The following is an 8,396-nucleotide window of genomic DNA, read 5'->3' on the forward strand; positions in this document are numbered from 1 at the left end:
AGAGAAGAAATTTAACAAACTCAAGCACAAAGGTATGACTTCACCTCCTGACACGGAGGAGATTTGCACTCACACCAAGGTCCCCAGGAAATAACCATGACTATAGGGCATGGCATACTGGGGGAGTTTAAAGTCTTACTATTTGAAGTGGTTTTATAAATCCGAAGGTTTATAAGTTTCCTTCTATGGATGTAGTCAGAATAAGTCAAAAGAATAACTGAATTCAACTCCCAAATTCAGCCCCAGAGGTTTCAGAAAACAATAGGGAAAAATTATCTGAAGCAAGTAGGCTTTTGAGAAGACCGGCATCTAGGACACTGTTCTATCTGTTCCTCCATGAGGATGGGCGATAAGGGCATAAATCGATGTTTCTGGAGCTGTTCAATCGATAACTACTGGTTTGAGATGTAAAATAAGCAAGGAACGAATCAATCGATACTTAGGATCATTTGGTGACACGAAAAGTGCAGAAATAAGTATTGCTAGAAATAGCGATGCAGGAGCTGATTTATAGTCCACATACAATAGGAAATAACACAGGCGATTTTGTATATACCTACTGGAGCAATGTTGTGCCACAGTGACAAAAACACGGTGTACGGGAGAGGTGAGTGCTCGTGTCCTGCCAGGTACAGAGATTAAAATCTGTTCAAAAAATGCAGCAAAGGACAGTTGGCTGAAAATCCCATGTACATCAGAGGATACTAAATAGAAACAGGATCTTAGGTATACTTGAATGAAGTACACGGCATTTAAAGTGGAATCATTTACTTTCAGTAAAAACGGTTCTCATAAGACCTCGGAAGCTAGGAGCACTGTAGAGAGATTGTCAGGGTGAAATTATCAAACAGATCTCAAATATAAAAATTTAATATCGATAATAGCCAACAGTTTGGGTCATTTATTCTCTGTGCAATAGCATGCTGTATGTGGCATATTTTATTTAATCTTTGCAATTAATCTGTAAGGAGACATTGTATGTATGTCAACTTGGCAGGAGAATAAATTGAGTTTAATACAGATTAGGTATCTTTTCTCAAGATTGTGAAACTTGAAAGCATCAGAATGAGGGTCTGAAGCAAGACAGTATATTCCATAACCTATACAGTTAAGAAAGAATTATTCTAGATATTAGTATATGTTCTTTGATGCTAAGAGACTCAATCCATCCATCTAGGGTTGGAGGTAACACTAAAAATATTTTTTTAATCAAAATTTTAAGAAAATATTTTTAAATAAATCTAGTCCAAACATAATTTTAATTTTACCTTCACAATGTACTAGAAATATAGTTTAAAACTTTTTTCATAATTCAAGATTATTTAAATTTACATTAATTAAACATGGTAACAGGAATATATGTATGGATAATTAGAGTAAGTTTTTCAGGTAAATTTCCTGTGTCTAACACAAATTGTAAATTTCAGCGAGCAAGAAAAATAAATTGCAGCTCTTGAACAACAGCAGCCTCCTATTATAAACACCATGTGTAATATAACTCTCCATAGTCATAACTGTAAAAACCATTTGGTTAGCACAGTTTTTTCGCCTTTTTTTGGGGGGGTAAACAAAAGAGATACTAAATTTCAGAATGAGGAGCTATGGCTAAAGCTTTTTGTTCTGTATGTCATTAGGATAAATGGTATGTAAATATTTCCATGTTCATTCTATGTATTTACAGCAAAGCGTAATGATTAAACTAAAGCTTTGAAATCTGGAAATCACATTTGCCACTTCTTTTCCTCTAAGGGTGTCAGATTAAAAAAAATTATGACTTATGATCTGTGCTTCAATTTCAGTTAAATCAAGACCACATGAAAGAACTAGGTACTGACAATATTAAATTTTTGCACATATGTGACTTTCCAAAACACCACAGCTGTCTGCTCCTTGTTCTTACTCATTTTTCCTTTGCCTCCTCGATTAAACTTTTCAGCACATATCATGTTTATCTTAAAAGGGCCTTGAGTTTCAGTGTTATCATTTCGTTGCCCCATTTACTCTTTAAATGTCCATAAACTGCTGTTCCCCACACCTGTTACAAAGATGCTATTATTATGGTATCTGACCTTGACATTGCTAACTGTGACTCACAGCATAGTATTTACAGGATAAATCCAAACACCTTAAGTATAGATAGGTGCAGAAAAATCTAGTTAACAAAAACTGACGCTTGTAAGAAAAACTAAAGCAAAATGCAGTGCTTAAGCAAATAATATCTCTTGACATACTACAAAGAGTATGAATATTACAGAGTCTATATTCATTGTCACTCACGTCGAAGTGGTGAATCCACTGGTCATCTAACTGGCCTGGCTAAATTTTAATGGCTAAGGTCACTCTCCATATAGGCATATTAGTTATTTGCCCTGAGATGGGATTGGGATGTTGGCTCTCCAACTGAGTGATGCCCTATCTTATCAACCCGATTTGACAGAATTAAGACAATTTTCAATTTAAAGTATTATGCAATCTTTCCTCACTAATATTCAGAAATTTTGTCTATACTTGAATATAATTGGATTATTCACGATTTTGAACTTGGCTCCCTATTCCAAGACAAAAACATACGGTTTTATAGTATATTATAGCAACTGCTAGGTCAAATACCCCAATTTTAGCTTCCTTCCACCTTTACAATATTAAATCTGTTAAACTAATTTCCAGAATGTTTTGGCATATAAATTAATTGAGCTGTGTATTCTTAATCATGTTTATGCGTGTCCATTGCTATTGATACTTTTCTTTGGATTTTATTAAACACCACATTACATTGTGTCAAGTATAAAAATATTTTTTTCCTAAAAAACTGAGATATGAACCATGAAATCCATTCTTAATTCTAGAGGACAAACTGCTGGTTACCAGAAGGGAGGTGGGTGAGGAGATAGGTTGAATAGATGATGGGAATGAAGAGGTGCACTTGTGGTGATGAGCCCCGGGTGGTATATGAAAGTGTTGAATCAGTACATTGTACGCTTGGAACTAATACAACACTCTATGTTCACTAACTGGAATTAAAATAAAAACCTTAAAAATCTTTTTTCCTAAGACTTAATTGCCATTTGCAAGTGAGATTTGAGATTTGTGCTTCTAAAAAAAAAAATGCCATTCAATCTGTGGTGCGACACATGCGAAGTTCATTTCAACCTGTATCCTAGAACAGTTTAAACACGGTGAGACCTGATTTCACATATACAAAAAATTCCTCTCTAAAGCCATATGCTCTCTGAACCTGTACAAAATGGTAGTTTTTGTAGAGTCTAAAAAATTTCTTCAACAACATTTCGTCATCATTATGTGTATTGTTCAGTAGTCTTCTTGTTCCTTAATTAAATTTGCAAATGTATTTTAAAAAGAACAATGAATTGTATTTAATAATTAAATATATTAGCACAGAATTATAAACAACAATGACATATCACCTTGCAATTTCAATATCAGAAGGCATGAAACCCTTCTTATTTTTTCCTGAAGAGATCTGACAAGATTTTATATACATTTTGAATGTGTTTTTTTTTCCCTTTTCTTCCACTTAATTTTATAGTCCTACCAAAATAATGAGCCCTTTAATTAAGCTAAAAATTATGGAGGTTCCCTAAAGTGTGGCAGCAAAGGAATGGAGGTATCAGTGACTGAGGGATGGGTTAGATGGGGAATCAGCAAATTGTCTTGAAGGGGTTTTTGGAGTTGTCATGACAAGGCCATTGAATGGGCCTTGTAATTGCAAAGCCTGGGCACAAATTGGTTGGTGAGTTTCTTGAGCCGCCATTAGGGATGTGCTATGAAAATTGTTTGACAGAAACAGATGACAACATAGGCACAGTCTGAGTGCTGGTGCCTTGATGGTGTCTTGGGTGTGGACACGTCCAGGTGCTTGGCAGAGTAGAGCTTCACTGTGGTCTCATCTGGGACGTCTGAAAGATTGGTAGAAGCATCAGCTGGTTCTCATAGTCCCTGTGGGGCAGTAGCCAAATTCTCCCTGTTGGTACATTTCCAACATCTAGGTGAATCCAAGGTTGGTGAAGATATAGTAGGAATAGATCAATCCATAAAGCATCTGGGATGCCTGCTCAGTTAGGTCGCTCTGGTTAGGGTCGTCTCCAATCTCTTCATTAGGCTCCAGCTGTGGATGGGGAGGCACCTGCTCACTGAGTCCAGTGAGACTGAATTTGTTCTGGATGTAGTCTTCGTGTATTTCATAGAAGAACACATTGCCACAGAGCCCATAGGACCAGTATCATTAACACTATTTTTCAGATGGTTAAACCACTTACTTTGAATTTATTTATTTTTCCATATCAATTTCCCGATGCTCCTTGGTGTCTATAATTTTGATTTTCTTGACTGTTCTTAAAAGTCTCTGAAAGTTCAGTTACTTGTTTTTCTTTTCATTCACAAAACATGTGATAATTAAAGTTTTTTTCTACCTATTTTAATAAAGTATTTATAAAAAGCAGTACATGGGAATGACATTTTTAATTTCTATGTCCTTTAAAGTTTTTATTAATATAGTATTTATAGAGAAAAGTGCCCGTATCAAAAGGGTTCAGCTTAATGGATTGACTTCACAATCAGAAGACAGGCGTTTAGTCAGAGTCAGATCAAAAATGCCATAAGCCTAGAACATTCTCATCCCAATCACTACTCCAGTTAACTACTCTCCTGATTTCTAAAACCAAAGACTAGTGTTGCCCTGTTTGTAATAATGTTAATAAATTATGCATTATGCACATTGTAAATAACTGATGCAGATTTTGTGAATATTCCTTAATTTTTTATGGCTTCTCATATGACTGGACATTTATGTGGTAGTTTCCAGTTTGGGCTGATAAATAATGTTATTATGAAAATTCTAGTACATGCTTTTCAGTGAACTTATGGAGATACTGCTGTTGGGTTCAGGTCTATACGGTGTGGAATTAATGATCTTTAAAAATGTGTGTGTTGTAGATACTGCAAACAGCTTTCTGAACTGGTTTTATGCCGAAGTTTTGAGGACATAATGGACCTTGATATTTGTAAGGAATCTAAAAACTCAGCTTTTCCTTTTACACATTCAGAAACATGTGTGTTTAACTTTATAATATTTTATTTATTTTATTATCTCTTCAGAACCTGAATCAGCAACCCCAGGCCGAATACGCTCTCCTTGTGATTCCCACTGTCTGCTAAAGTTTGAGGATCTCGGCGACAATGCCATCTTTCCCTACCTGGTAGGGTCAGGGATCTTTATTAACGGATTGGTATATTTTTCAATATTTCACCTAGGTTTACAACATAGGTATGACGGGTGCTAAGATTTCATTTTTTATTTTATTTTTTAATGTTCATTCATTTTTTGAGAAAGAGAGAGAGAGAGTATGAGCATGGGAGGGGCAGAGAGGGGGACACAGAATCCGAAGCAGGCTCCAGGCTTTGAACTGTCAGCACAGAGCCGGATACGTGGCCGAAACTCGTGAACCGTGAGATCATCACCTGATCCGAAGTTAGAAGCTTAACCCACTGAACCACTCAGGCATGCCCAGTGTGGAGCCTAATGTGGGGCTTGATCTCAAGACCCTGAGATCAAGAGCTGACTGAGATCAAGAGTTGGATAGTCAACAGACTGAGCCACCCAGGTGCCTCAAGGTTTTCATTTTAAAATGATTCCCTTTACAGTGTTAACTGTGAATGAATTAAAATGGAAAGTTTAGGGGCACCTGGCTGGCTCAGTCAAACATAGGACTCTTGATCTCTGGGTTGCGATCTGAGATCACAACCGATATTGCGTGTAGAGATTACTTAAAAACAAAACCTTTAACACAAAATAAAATAAAATGAAATGGAGAGTTTACTGAATCAGGGACTTTTATAGTCCAACCACCTCCCCCCAAATGCTAAAGACCTAATAAAGGAGTAATTAGGAAATCGGTACTTTCCACTTAATTTTTTTGATAACTTTAACTGCTCTAAAAAAATAGTCTATTAATTTTGAAAATGTACTGCATTTTAATCTGCCTGTGCAATGCCTTTGGCAACTTGGACAAATAGTTAATAAGGAAAAGCCATTTTAATCATTTATTAGTTTTAAATATATATATGTAGGTAATAGAGTTTTCTATCCCAAAATATATCTTCTTGTTCTAGAGCTAAGGCTGAGCTATAAACATTGGCAAAGTTTTGTGGATTGTGCTTGAGTTACGAATTTCTAAAACTGAATTATCACGGGACTTTTTGTATCATATTTGGTTTTTCTTTTGTTAAATTTTATTTTTTGTATATGCTTTTATTTGCAGAAAGTGTTCTGGTGATTATCTGGCTAAGTTTAAAAAAAAAAAAAAGAATAGTTATAGATTTAACAATACAAGAGATGGGGCCCCTGGGAGGCTCAGTCGGTTGAGTGTCTGATTTTGGCTCAGGTCATGATCTCACAGCAGGTGAGTTCGAGCCCTGCGTCGGGCTCTGTGCTGACAGCTCGGAGCCTGGAGCCCCTTCGGATTCTGTCTCTCTCTCTCTCTCTCTCTCTCTGCCACTAACCCACTCACATTCTGTCTCTGTCTCTCTCAAAAATAAATAAATAAACATTAAAAAAATTAAAAAAAATACAATACAAGAGACAATTACATATGCTCAAAATAAACACATTCTAATGGGCAGACTGGTGAAATTTCCATTTTAATTAAAATATTTGACCTCAACTATAAATTTGATCTCTTAACAGCTCAACTATAAATGTTATAACTGTCATGAAAGGGATTTGAGAACTACTCCAAAGCAGCAAGGAATAGAATCAAAAGTGTTATTTTTATATCACTCAAAAAATACCAGTTGAGTTCATTAATTCCAGTCTGTCAAAGTCATTGACATGCTGTATGAGACGCAAAAAATAAGTTTGTAGACCTTAGCAAACCAATTTTTATTGTAATCAAGTAATGGTGAATTAGGCCAGCTGAATGTTGTTTCCATACTGAAACTCATCTGCAATATATAAACACAACTTAGGACCAAATTGGTATTGCGGATGATGGATGGGGTTATTTTTTGATAAATAGCAGGATGCGTACTCCTTTTCATATTTTAAAGTGAAGTTAATAAGATTTTATGTTTTTTTTTTTTCTTGACCTTTGAGACTGTCATTTCATACCTAGTAGATCAATTCAGCACTGGTAACAGAACCAAACAAGTCAGTATACATGTTAAGAAAGGTTTTGATTTGCATGGAAGGTGGTGACAGGAGTGTCCATGAGGTTATCAGACCAACAGGTGATATTGACCGTCAGGAGTGTAGGTAGATATGACACAGTTTTATCCAGTGAGAATTCTGAGGAGAAGGGAACTGAGATTATTTGGGCACAATAGTGTTCAGTGGGAGGAACTGGTCTTCTATCCCATTAGATAGCCCTGCTGTCTGAGACCCTGGTGTGAAGGCACCTTATTAGCTGACCGCATGTCGGGATAGTAATGGAGTCCTGTTATGACTCAGGAGTAACATGAGGGTATGAACAGACATCCTGAGGCTGGACCAGCTGTCATGAGGTTGGATCATGGATGACACGCAAATGAATCGTCAGACTCAGCGGGGGTTTTATTCCAATGAGTGTATGGACAAAGGAATGGGGAATAACCTGAGATTCCTCAGAACAGTTTTAAGAGCTGTGATCTGCTCCTTCTGATAAGCGTTCACGGCTACGCACCGAAGTCTTGGGAATGAAAGAGCCTGCAAACCCTCAACGTCGCCATGTGAATTTAAAGTTTAGATGTGTGTAAGGAGTTCAATATAACCTGACACCTTTGCTGATGTTTCACTTTGCTGAAGGATGTGGGCACATCCATTCAGTGAGCCCCCAAGTTCAGGGAGTTGGGGTGGATGCAGATATAGCTGAGTGCCTGTTCACATGCTTCTCGCCTTGCTTGTCCTCCACTATGAATTCCAGAAGGAAAGAAAGCACACTATTGGTGTCCACATCGGACATACTCACCTTCTGCAATGGGAACATCCTCCTGACATATTGGTGATCATCATCTGGTTGGTGAGCTCTAATGTACAGCTACATTTAGCATTTTTAGGTTGATGAGAAAGGGTCACCTTTCTCCTTTCCAGCCTGCAGCTCTCCAAGGAAATCAGCTGGTGGTCCACCAGGTACTGCAAGTTCTTACACAAGTGCTGGATACAAGGGAGCTTGTCCCCCTGGCAACCCCTTGCCATTTTCCTACTCTAACTCGACAACTGAGAACCATCTTTAACACCTTTCAAGGGCCATTCTTCTAAGAAGAGAAACTGAAATGGCCTGCAATTCTCAGGCATGGACCTGGGGCTAGGGTGACGGCTGGGTTTAGAAGGGAGGCAGAGGGATGGGGAGGTAAAGCTGGAGTTATCCCTCTTGAAGTCTGCAAGGCGTGACTAAAATAGGTCT

General features: G+C 37.3%; 1 pseudogene; it reads right to left on the reverse strand.

Annotated features, from left to right (window-relative positions):
• Positions 1-3,693: 3,693 nt before the first annotated feature.
• On the reverse strand, positions 3,694-8,188 carry LOC109267666 (casein kinase II subunit beta-like; annotated as a pseudogene).
• Between the last annotated feature and the right edge of the window lie 208 nt (positions 8,189-8,396).

The sequence above is a fragment of the Panthera pardus genome, unplaced genomic scaffold (assembly GCF_024362965.1).
Source record: "Panthera pardus isolate Hobbes unplaced genomic scaffold, ASM2436296v1 HiC_scaffold_2, whole genome shotgun sequence".
In the NCBI taxonomy this organism is placed as follows: Eukaryota; Metazoa; Chordata; class Mammalia; order Carnivora; family Felidae; genus Panthera; species Panthera pardus.